This window comes from Gallus gallus, chromosome 1 (assembly GCF_016699485.2).
Source record: "Gallus gallus isolate bGalGal1 chromosome 1, bGalGal1.mat.broiler.GRCg7b, whole genome shotgun sequence".
Taxonomy (NCBI): Eukaryota; Metazoa; Chordata; class Aves; order Galliformes; family Phasianidae; genus Gallus; species Gallus gallus.
The window spans coordinates 169,880,944-169,890,776 of record NC_052532.1 but is presented as its reverse complement, the minus strand read 5'-3'; positions in this window follow the sequence as shown (position 1 = coordinate 169,890,776).

Below are 9,833 nucleotides of genomic sequence, written 5' to 3'. Positions count from 1 at the left end.
TTTATTTTTCTCCCTTTTTCATTTATAAATTGTCGTCATTTATCCTTCCTTTTTTTGTCTCATTTCCCTAAGGAGATTATTTTCTAAAAGTATGTTTTATTAACCGCTACACGTTAACCTTCTTCAGCTCATTTTATGGATCTCTGTTCTTTTATCTCAAAAATCCACTTCTTTTTCATAGTGCTCACAAGAAAACATAGCGAAAACGCCTCATTCTATCACTTCCAGTATCTCCCTCACATCCTTAAGTAGTCAGATGTAGTTTAGAGACTACTCAGTACATGTAAAAATCGGTACTGCTGTAAACATGGGCTGTGTAATCTCCTTCTAGACTCATTCTTTAGGAGTCCATGCTGAATATATGACAGAGAAAGACAGTTTTTTGCCAAGACAATTTAGCTGTGTTAAGTTCTAGGCAAAACAAAAGGCAGATGCAGTAGTCCCCAGCTCAGAGTACAAGCACAGGATAGAGGTTTCCTCTACTTTTGTCTGTGTTTTGTCTTGGTGAGAAGGTTAAATGGGTGGATTTATCTGTAAGAAAAGTTTCAAACAAGGGAAAACAAAGATTTTCTATGCATAAAAACAGGTGGCAGTGCCTGTCGTGCAGCTTCATTTTGCAGTCCAAGGGAACAGTGATGACACCAAACAGGTATGGGATGCATTTTGCTTAATTTTAGGCACTCTTTTGAACACTGCATGATCAGGAGCTAATGTGACCTAGTCATCTGCCTTCCTTAGTCAGTGGGGAAAGATAAGCACCCACACAGTGATTCACACCACTCAGGGTCTTTCTACACTGCTAGAGAGGAAGTCTGCACATGGGTGGTAGGGAATTTTTGTCCAGACTAATAACATTAATCTCCTATGTAGACTAATGCCTCATTCATGGAGGAACCTTATGATACTAACTAATATTCTGTAGTTAATGTAATTGTGTTAGCTTACTGACTATTTCTGCCAGACTAACATTTCTTGTGGGGTTAGATCATTTATCTGGGGCAGAAAAGTTTCCTTTGGTAATTATTTTAGTTACTGTGGTTGCTGTATTGTGAGATTAACCACATGAAGAAAATGTTTATTGGACTGTCTGAGTGATTGCTTCCTTTCTTGCATTTTTGGCAAAGCTTTTGGCACTGGAAGAAGTAGATGGACCAAAAAAGTCTTATTCACCTCCCCACCCACATTGTCAGCCATAATTGTATCAGCCATGATATAATAACATGTTTAAACGTTCTGCAAGCGTGGAAGAATTTCAATGGGTGATAATGGTAGATGGTTGTGGTAGAGCTTGTGACCAGTTTTGCAGTGACAGTGGAAAGGGTATTGGATGGCTTAGGGAAGTGAGTGTGGATTTTGAGTCATTTCACCAGCCAACAAAAAATACTAGTGGTTTATAGTCTGATAATTACACAGAGATTCATCTGCTTTTGGTTCCTCTTCCAATGTGAGTGACAGAAGACCACAGCCACATCTATTCACCCTGTAGGGGAGGCAAAAGGAGGGCTACACAGCAGGTGTCTGGATAAAGGCAGGTTTTTCTGGGACACTGAAAAGCTACTGGGTTTTGTAGGGGTATTTATGACTAGGTAATGTTTTTACAGTGCTATGATGATATGAAATGCTGGAAGAATGTTGACTGTTATTCTGCGTATGTTAGTAGAACTGAAAGGCAATGAATCCTGCTGGTAATCTGATTACTTTATCTGCTAAGCACAAGCTCTACTTTCAACAGCATCCTCTGTGGCAGAGTATTTATTTAGTCTGTAATGGAAAAGACATTGCTATTTGCTTTTCCCAGTATCTGTACAGATCTGATAATAAGAGGAATCCTTCCCATGAAATTCATTCCATTGCTTTTTGAGCTACTTTTAGGGCTGTTTCTCAGTTCCAGCTTGAAATTCTTTTCTATTTCCATGCAGTAAAGAAATGCACTAGGAGTAGCCCTTACATCTCTCTAAAGCTGTTCCAGTAAGGTCCTTACCCACAGGCTGTCTGTCTGCTTTGTCCATCTGTCTCTCCATGCTGCCCTGCATGCACTGGAGATATGGTGCCACAGGAATATGGCTGTGCTCCAGGAGATCACCCTGGCCTCCCACATAACAGAGGTTTTTGGAGATTTGTAGGCAAGTGGTCTGGTTGCTGGAGTTTAGATGCCCATGCTAGGGAATTTATCTCTCTGGACCCGCTTCAAAGTCAGTGAAGAGAAATAAGTGCTCTGAATCAGCACAAGAGGACTCTGCTCTCTTCCACCCACGCTACTGAACTTCATTTTGTCAGTAACTGATGTCTTAAACACCTAATTTCACTGCTTTGAGATAGTGAAATCAATAGCCCCTGTATTGACTTGCAAGGCTGACTTCATGCCGTGGAATCTGAAAATTGTCATTATTAAGACGTACACTATAATGACCAGACAAGCTATTTGTTGAGATGCTGATTTGTGAGCCTGTATGCTATTACTGTGTGATTTTTTATTGATCTTTACGGGTCACTGATCTATTCCAGCAGGGTGGCTGGGGCAGACAGGAAGGAGCTGCAAAGAAGGCATGTTTTGAGTGATGAGATGCTACTGTGTTTATCTAAATTCATTTTTAAAATAATATCTTTAGAATTTTTATCCTTCAGGACTGTGGAAACACTCAAATTACAGCAAAAGTCTGCAGCAACTCAAGAGCTCTTTTCTACAGAAAAGATAAGAAAAGATAAGCCAGAACAATGGTCAAGGAGGATGGTATGCTGTTCATTTCAGTACTGATTTTGTATAGTTAAACCAAAAGTCAGCTTGGAAGCAAGCTGTTAGAAACTAGGAAAAAAACTCCACAAAAAGGGAGGCAAGGAACAGGACAAAAATGAGGAGAAAACTCCTACACCTAGGATGACTGCCTCAGCAGGTTTCAGATGGTAGAGACTTCACTGGGGATGTGTAAGTACACTACAATGTCTTCTCAGTTCCAGGGAGACCTCATTCTGACATCTCCTTATGTTCTTCTTCTGTTTAGGTAAGGAAAAACTCAGGCCTGAGGAGCACAGCTGTTCATATCTCTCTTTATACCAAGATTTCCCTTCCCTTCCCTTCCCTTCCCTTCCCTTCCCTTCCCTTCCCTTCCCTTCCCTTCCCTTCCCTTCCCTTCCCTTCCCTTCCCTTCCCTTCCCTTCCCTTCCCTTCCCTTCCCTTCCCTTCCCTTCCCTTCCCTTCCCTTCCCTTCCCTTCCCTTCCCTTCCCTTCCCTTCCCTTCCCTTCCCTTCCCTTCCCTTCCCTTTCCCCACACCCAGGAAAACCTGCTGAAATTTCTAGGAAGTGTGAGTACTTTGTAGGACAGCTGCCTATGGGCATGAGAAAGTGAGGGGAGACTGACAGTTATTATTTCCAGAAAGACGCCTCCAGCCATTGTTGTCACTGCCCTTCTCTTCTCTTTGACAGCAAGGACAAATACGATCCTGGCTCTGGCTCCTGGGCACAGAGCAGTCTGCCTGCATCTCCACACTCCAGTGGCTTCACGCCATTAACCTAATTGTATCAGACGTTGAAACTAGTGCAAGTTTCTCAGCCTTTGAGTTATCTCCCTACTGGTAAAAGTATATTAAACTATGTAAAAATCAAGCAATCTAAAAAAGGTTACTTTGTGCAACCTTTATTAGTAAGCATTTAAGGAACTGATTGTGAATATACCGAATATAGCAAATATCCTTAGCCAGCAGCTGGCTCATTAGTGGAGGAAAATATTTTAGCATTTTGGCCAGGAAAATGAATGTTCACATGACTGTGTTATAATTATAGTTTAGAATAAAACTCAACTTGAATAGTAATTTAAATTTCAGCCATCAAATTGCAATTCTCGCCTGTTTCCATATATCAGCTACAGTCTGTGTATGTTAATTTTCCACTGACAAAATCACAGGAGTCTGCAAGTCACAAAAACAGAAAATGGTTAATATTACAAAATGGTGCCTAATTGCTGTTTGCTGTTTTCCGTTCAGTAAACACTAGCAGTACCACAAAATAAAACAATGAAATGCTGTGACATTATCCTTTATTCCATGTTGACACCACTATCCATGAGACTTGTGCTTCTTTTCTCCAAATGACGTTAGATGGCACTTCTAAAAGTGGCACTGGCAATCTGAATTGCTCTTGGTTTCAGAAATAAATTCAAAGTATTTTACGATAGTACAGTTACCACTGATTCCTGCCAATTTGTGTTCTTATTGCTTTATTTTTGATTTTGCTATAGATTCTTCTTCTTCATTACCATATAAAATATAAATATAAGCTGAATATGATTAGTTCAGGCTATTGTCCTTCAGTGCCGAAGTTGAGATCTTAGCCAGAAACTCCAGTTGTTGCAGGACCACATCCTAACTCATACGGTATACTCCACAAGGAATAAATAGGAACAAAATGCACAACGAAACCATGCCCAAACCCAAGATTTTCTGTCCCTTTCAATTATAATAATCTCCAGTGTTACTTGTGGTAACCAAAACAAGCAATTTTCCAGGAAAACTAATTTTTTTTACAATGTCTTTTTAAAGTTCAAGGATACTGCATTTAGACATTAAATAGTTTGTACCACTGCGAAATACATGTATATGCTGTGGACTAGCTCACATAGGAGAGATTTCCCTCCTTGTAATTATTAGTGTAGCTGATAACAGTGGATTGCTTCACAGCAGTGGTGTGTCTTCCCCTTCCTAATTCAATTCACAGAAAGGATACCCAATACAACCAAGCAGGACTGTGAAACGTTGACTGAAATGAACAGAATGAATTAATGCCAGCTAGAATAATGGGAGCACAATCCTAAAACCAAGCAAATCTCAAGAGAAAAGAGATGTCTGTGGAGGTCATTAGAGGATTGGTTTTGCTGTTGTTGTCACACACAAATAATTTGCAAATAGCAGTGTAAAATTCCCACGTATACTTTGAAGAAAATAAATCTACAGAAATTTTCTTGACTAATCTTGTACTAGTGTGGACAAAATCCTTGACGAGAATAAAAGTGTGTACATCCACTGAATTATCTTTATCAGCTCTGGGCCTCAACTCTAAGAGCAGTGTTTGTACTGGTGGATGAAATGGGTCAATGGCACCATGAAATCATGACTAGCCTGTGTCAGCAATTTTGGTGTGTATTAACAAGAATTCCATCAAACAGTGCCCATCACAATTTGGGCTGTGGCAGAGGGCAGTCTGCAGGCAATCATTCCAGTTGGCATTAAAGACATTCAGAGGAAAAAGGAGAATTTTAAATAGATGTATATATTTGTGTGGGACAACTGGAGAATACTGGAATCAAGCCCAGCCATCATGGGTTCGTGAAAGGCAGGTCCTGTTTGAACAACTTGGGCTTCTATGATCGAGTGATCCACTTGGTGGATGATGGAAAGGCTGTTGATGTTTTCTACCTAGACTTCATCAAAGCCTTTGACAGTGTCTCCCATGGTATTCTCCTAGAGAAGCTGGCAGCCCATGGCTTGGACAGGTGCACTCTTGGCTGGGTAGAGAACTGACTGGATGGCCTGGCCCAGAGCGTGGTGGTGAATGGAGTTAAATCCAACTGGCTATTGATCACAAGTGGTTTTCCACAGGGACTGGTATTTAGGTCTGTCCTGTTCAATATCTTTATTGATGATCTGGATGAGGGAATTGAGTGCACCATCAGTAAGTCTGTAGATGACACCAAAGTTGGGAAGAAGTGTCCATCTGCCTGGGAAGGGAGGCAGGAAGGCCCTACAGAGGGATCTGGACAGGCTAGATAGCCGGGCTGAGGCCAATGGGATGAAGTTCAATGAGACCAAATGCCGGGTCCTGCACTTTGGCAGAGTGGCTGGAAGACTGTGTAGAGGAAATGGACTCTCAGTTGAACATGAGCCAGCAGTGTGCCCAGGTGCCCAAGAAGGCCAGTAGCATCCTGGCTTGTATCAATGTCCTGGTTATATCAGTATTCCATATCGTGACATCATGCAACAATCTGTTCAATGTAGAAAGACAGTGCCCTGCAGTGCTGTACTTCCTAGTCTTGTGTTCTCTATCAGTCCCATGTGAGTTTTGATTCTCCAAGAGGAAAATACACTGAAATGTACTACATTTCCCAAGGGCCTCCATCTGATCTACAATTCTGGGTGATGGGTGTGAAGGTGTTTCTGGGTTCCAGCAGTGCAGCAAGCAGCAGCATGGTCATAGCCTTCTTCTCTCTCCCATTTGAGTTATCAATTGTAACTTTCATATTATTATCTTACATTCTTTTACCATTTGTAGTAAATTTATTATCTCTTAATTGGGCCTTAATTGGGTTGTTCTTCTTTCCTTCTCCCTGAAAGGGGAGAAAGGGGCCCCTTGCCCTGACATGCTTGAAACTGCAACAATCATAAATAGTGTTGTCAGCAGGAGCAAGGAAGTGTATTTCTCTCCATAGTCAGCAAAGGTGAGGCTGCACCTCAAGTACTGTGTTCAGTTTTGGGTCCTTCACTACAAGAAAGACACTGCAGCCCTGGAACATGTTCAGAGAATGGCAGTGAAGCTGGTGAGGGGTCTGGAGCACAAGTTTTATGAAAAGCAGCAGAGGGAACAGGAATTATTTAGTCTGGAGAAGAGAAAGCTCGGGGAGACCTTATTGCTCTGTACAACCACCTAAAGGGAGGTTGTGGTGAGGTGGGAGTCAGCCACTTTGCATAACTAGCAGTAGGACTAGAGGGAATGGCTTCAAGTTGCACCAGGGGAGATTCAGGTTGGACATTAGGAAATATTTCTCCAAAAGTGTGGTCAGGTGCTGGAATGGGCTGCCCAGGGAAGTGGTGGAGTCGCTGTCTGTGGAGGTGTTGAAGAAACACTTAGATGTTGTACTGAGGGACATGGTTTAGTGGGAAATATTGGTGATAGGTGGACAGTTGGACTGGATGATCTTGGAGGTCTTTTCCAACCTTGGTGATTCTATGATTCTGTTATCCATGTCATGTCAGTTGGCCTCAGAGCCAATGGTGAGATCTTTGACAGTTTGTTGTACTTGCACAGATGTAGCCTTACATGCCACTCGCTTGGCATGCACACCTTCTAATCTAAACTGTTCTACAGATTAATAGCACTACAGAAATAATAGTTGCAGTATTGTGTATGAGAAGAATCACAGGGCTAACCAAGGGGATTAGATCAGATTTAAATATTAAAAAATATTTAAAATAAAACAAAAAAATCAAAGAAAAAGAAATGAGGAGTTCATCCCTTCTCCCTCAAATCTTCCAATGGGCTTGTAAAATATGAACTAAATGTACACGGGCATCAGAAATTCTTTACAGAAGTAGCCTTCTGATTTCCTAAGGAAATTTCTACGAACTGTGTTTCCTGGTTGCTCTGTCTGAACATTGAAATTAATTTGCTCTTTGCTAAAGCTGTAGAGTTTTTGGCATCCGCTTTGGCACTCAGGAATAGAAATATCTCCCACTGATTTTCACTGATACTGGCTAATGACCAACGTGAGTTTTCTTCAAAAGCAAATTCTGAGTTCATACTTATGAGTATTCAGCAATTCATATCCTACTACTAAGAGCTACTTACCCAGTCAGCAGATGATCCCATGAGAGCCCTATGTCCTACACACTTTGCATTCTGAACGTAAAAATTCACCACTGAATCTCTTAAAAATAAGATATAAGAAGTATCCTTTCACAGGAATTATTTGGTGAGCAATTTCTTATGCCAAACAAGAATTGAAAACTCACTTTTTATTCATGTCGTACTTGTAACCAGAAATGTTGTAGGAAACTCGGAGTATACAGCAACGTTGATGCTCTGTATACATTGATGTTATCAGAAATGTTGGGAATCTGTGATGTGTTGGGGAGATTTTGCTGCTCAAGGGAGTAGCCTTCATAGATGTTGCAGCCCCAGCTGTATACCCCTGGTGACTGTCACGGGTGCTGAGACTGGCTGGAGGCAGATTCTATTCTTTTTCATTTGCGTACCCATGGCCAATCCCAATACTTTTAGTAAATATTTATGCAGTCCTACTAGTCTTTACAGTTTTATCTGAGATACTTGGGAAGCTTATGCACTTTTATACCTTCCATGCAAGAATCAGTGAACTACAGCAATGCCTAAGCTCAGTTAATTATTACTTAAATATCTAAATGGGTGTAGATAAACAGCTTATCAGGAAACTCGTATATGCAACTAAATGGTCAGGAATCTCGCAGAGTATCTCTGGAGGTCAAGGCTTCCATCTAGTGGTAAAACTTAGAGGTGCAAAAAATGATAACGGCTCTAGTCCTTGTGAACACGCTATGAGCATACCGACCAGACAGTGAAGAGAAGAAGAATGCAGCAGAAGGAAAGACTATTCAAAAACAGCCAGGCAACCCACAATTTCACTGATGTTTTGGGAGGAGGAATCTAAATCAGGCAGGAAGGGAATCTTCTATTTAAAGTCAGGCATGGCATTCTAAAGAAATACTGGTGATCGGGTGTATTGGATAAGCTGTGTGACCCATTGCTTCAGGTGTGGCAGAAAGCAGTCTCTTCTCTTCATGTTTGCCTATATTCTTGGATTTCATTTTCAGGAAAAAGAAAATTGACAGTCATTCGGAGTGAGGAGGAAAATGTTCTTCAAGTTGAGGTCATCCTTCCAAAAGCTCTTGATAATCTTTTTCCTCTCACATTGTTTAGCACTATAATCTGGCTCAAAGTCACTTCTGCAAGGATATGCCAAAGAGGTGGAACAAATAGAGCCTTTATTGGAAAATATAATGACATTGTGGGCTCTGCAACAGGCAGTGAACTCTATAAAGGAAGAGGGTTTTGACCTTGTAGAGATTGCCTCTGCAATATTAGCCTGCCATTTCTCTCCTTATCCTCCTCCGAAATGAAAACACCAACCAAACAAAAAAACAGCCTCAGCAGGACAGTTCTTGATATTCATGGGCACAAATCCAGGCATACTCTGCAGGCATCTAAGGGCATATTTCATAAGCACATCAATAGCCGTAATGATATTCACTATGCAAAAAATGAGAAATGTTGACACTTGTGTTATAAAATATAGAGTCCTGCATACTGTTGAAGTCTATAATGCGAGTGGAAGTGAATTAAACTCAAATATCAATTCAGTTCCTGTTGCCTCATATTTTCAAACAATTGGATTTCTCTCTATACAGGAAGGATTATGGATGAGAGATTGCAGTTCATTTCCACTGTAGCATATTCTTGTGGATGTTCCAGTTGTATCTACTTAGTTCTAGTAGATGTGAAAAATATCCACCACAAAGTCGTCAATAGCTGTGTTTTGACCCAGAAATACAGTGTCCTTTGCTTGCTGCCAGCTCTCACCATTATCTGATGTACTATTCTGGCCTGCACACTTTTGTAACTACCACAGTTCCTTGCAGGTGTTTTTTTTATAAATAATGTTATTAGAAAAAAAAATTGAAAGAGGAACATTTTTTCATATTGAAGGGAGGACGAAGCCTCTGGCAGTGGTGCTCAGTGCCAGGACCAGAGGCCGTGGGCACAAACTGGAGCACAGGAGGTTCCCTCTGAACGCCAGGAGCCCTTCTGTGCTGTGCAGTGATGGAGCACTGGCACAGGCTGCCCAGAGGCTGTGGGGTCTCCTCCTTGGGGATCTCCCAGAGCTGCCTGGACGTGGTCCTGGGCACCCTGCTCTGTGTGTCCCTGCTGGGGCAGGGGCTGGAGCAGAGGGACCCAGAGGGCCCTGCAAGCAGCTGTTCTGAGGAATGCTGAGGCAGTCAGCCTCAGTACTTTCAATTCTGGAAGTCTCTTTCAGTTTGTGTTGGTGCCTGGAATACAAACCTGTAAGGTTCAGATACTTCAGCTCATCAGAGTT